Raw genomic sequence first — 3,108 nt, 5'->3', positions numbered from 1 at the left:
CTACTTCCTCAGCTCTTAAGGTGGGGAAGTTGAACTAAGTGTTGGCTGTAGTTCCTTCTAGATCTCACATGCTCTGGCCTGGCCTGTTTCTAAGGTTTTCCCAGAGAGTATGAAGGCTCTGATGGACATCCATGACGTGACGTAGGGTGACTTGACTTCTCTCAGCAGCTCTCCTGACTACAGGGAAATGTACTGAGATTACAAAGTCATCATTGTTAAATAAATAGAAAGGAAAATCAACTTTGTATGTCTTTACAGTAACAGTTACTTTTCTGAATATAAAAGTAATAGAGGTTAATTATAGACATTTTAGAAAACACAAGCTGTAAGAAAAGAGTTAACAAAGCAGGTCTGGCTACTTACTCCTTAGATGTTTCCAAGAGACCCACAATCAGCCCTTGGCCAGCTGCTAGGAATGCGGCCCTCAGAGTCCTTCATGGCAGTGACTGATGGACGTGATACATACGCCTGGAGAAACAGCCCACACCTGTACCTGCCAGCCAGGGTGCTTTGCACAAACCCCCAGATCGACAGCGCGCACCTACTTTCTCTGTGACGGTCCCGAGTTTTGGTCGCCCTGGTTGGCTGCATAGCAGGATATACCTATGTGACCAGCTCCTTGTAAAAGCCCTGGATTCTGGGACTAAAACAGGCTTCTATGGGCTGAGACATTCCACAGAGTTCCCATAGTTAACGACGAAGGAAAGAATACTCCCTGTGTGCCCTCAAACAAGGAAGGACATTGGAGCCCATGTGGAACCTCTTTGGGCCCCATTCATTGATGCTTATCTTTGCCCTGTTGCTCTTTGCTCTGTATCCTTTGCTATAATAAATCCCACGGAGTATATAATATGACATTGAGTTGTGGGTCCTTCTGGTGTACCTCTGAATGCAACACAGATAAATAAAAAATATATATACAAATTAACCAAAATCCTTCCTAGAGATAACCATTTGCCTAGCTTGAAAAACAGGTTCGACCAGTCAAATCATCTTTCAAAAGACTTTTAAATTGTGAGAAGGCAAACAAAATTGCTAATTAAATTGGTGATAAATTGTATTGTGGAGTGAAGATTAAGTTTTATGGAAGCCCCATATTAAGACTTAAAAGAACAATTTTACTGTTTTAAATGATTACCAAGATTTACTGATCGTCACTTTTGTGACATCATATTGGCCTCATCTATGACTTAGTCTTTAATTTGAAACCCAGTTTTTAATCCTGATTTTGTTCCCATGGAAGAGACAGGATACTTTACAAGTAATGGCTGACAATATCCCCTAGGAGCCTGTGGTGACAAGCAGAGACTACTTGTACATTTGTGAGCAAGGGGCAGCAGAATGAACAAGACCACCTGCCCTTCCATGTATTCCTCACTCTGTAAGTTTCCTCCTTTCACAGCTTCCCTCAATAACTTTAATAATATTACCACTGACATTTATTGAGTACTTACTTTGAACCAGACACTGTTCTAAGTACATGTTTTCTCTTAATCTTCACAGTAGCCTGCTCAGTAAATATTACTATTTTTTCCTTTACACAAATGAAAAAACCAAGACTAAGTATGATTAAGGAGCTAGTTCATAAAGCTAGTATGGAAGGTGGGCCTAAGAATTAAACCTGAACTCGGAACTCATGTCCTTTTATGTTCATTCAAATGAGATGTCACTGATATAAATGGGTTTTAGAGTTAGAATTTATGTGTGTCAGGGTTCTGTAAAGTACAGAACCAATAGGATTCACACACACAGATTTATTTATTTATTTATTATTTTGGTATCATTAATCTACAATTACATGAAGAATATTATGTTTACTAGGCTCCCCCCTTCACCAAGTCCCCCCCACATACCCCTTCATAGTCACTGTCCATCTGCGTAGTAAGATGCTGTAAAATCACTACTTGTCTTCTCTGTGTTGTACAGCCCTCCCCATGCCCCCCACGCACTATACATGCTAATCGTAATGCCCTCTTTCTTTTTCCCCGCCCTTATCCTTCCCTTCCTACCCATCCTCCCCAGTCCCTTTCCCTTTGGTAACTGTCAGTCCATTCTTGGTGTCTGTGATTCTGCTGCTGTTTTGTTCCTTCAGTTTTCCTTTGTACTTATACTCCACATATGAGTGAAATCATTTGGTACTTGTCTTTCTCTGCTTGGCTTATTTCACTGAGCATAATACCCTCTAGCTCCAACCATGTTGTTGCGAATGGTAGGATCTGTTTTTTTCTTATGGTTGAGTAATATTCCATTCACACGGATTTTTTTAAAGAAATTGACTCATGCAATTGTGGGGCTGACAAGTCTGGAATTTGTACAGCAGGCTGGCGGGCTAGAAACTCAGGGAAGAGTTAATGTTGTAGTTTTGAATTCATAATCATCAGGCTAGAAACTCAGGCAGGGTTTCTTTGTTGCAGTCTTAAAGCAGAGTTTGTTTTTTGGGAAACCTCAGTTTTCGCTCTTAAGGATAAGGCCCACCCACATTATGAAAGGTAAAAAAAAGTCTACTGATATAAATGTAATTCACACATAAAATAAACCATAACAGTTTTGGTTTTTGAAGAGGAAAATGAGGTGGATCCCCAAGCATGATTTACTCAAAACTAATCCCAAAATGAGCCTTCTTCCAATTTAAAAACCAGTCCCACCAGTTGGCAATCCCCTCAGCCACAGCCACGCAAGAGCAGCATTGGCCAGAAGAGGGCACTGCCTTCTATTTGTGTAGCTATCTGCATGGAAACCAATGAGGATAAAAGATTTTGACAATATTTTCAATGAATTATTACTTTTTACAGCCCCTGATTTAGCTTATCACAACCTTTGGTAAGAATAAGTGCCTGTGAACTTTAAGTTTCACTGTGAGACTGAAGTGCCTCACTGACAACACGCAAACTTTACACTAAAAAATCAAAGAGACCTGGAATGATGGTGCCTTGGGCTTTCCTGCTTGGTTCCAACGGGGCCAGTCAGGCAGTCCAGCCAAACAGGTTTTTCAGATCAGGCCAACTCTGGCTGATGCAGGACAAGGAGGAAACTGGAGCATCTGGGCATTGAGAGAAAAACTGGGAGGACCGCTGGGGCTCCTGGCATTTGGGAACTCTTCCGGTGAGG

This window comes from Manis javanica, chromosome 8, assembly GCF_040802235.1.
Source record: "Manis javanica isolate MJ-LG chromosome 8, MJ_LKY, whole genome shotgun sequence".
In the NCBI taxonomy this organism is placed as follows: domain Eukaryota; kingdom Metazoa; phylum Chordata; class Mammalia; order Pholidota; family Manidae; genus Manis; species Manis javanica.
This window is presented reverse-complemented; position numbering follows the sequence as displayed.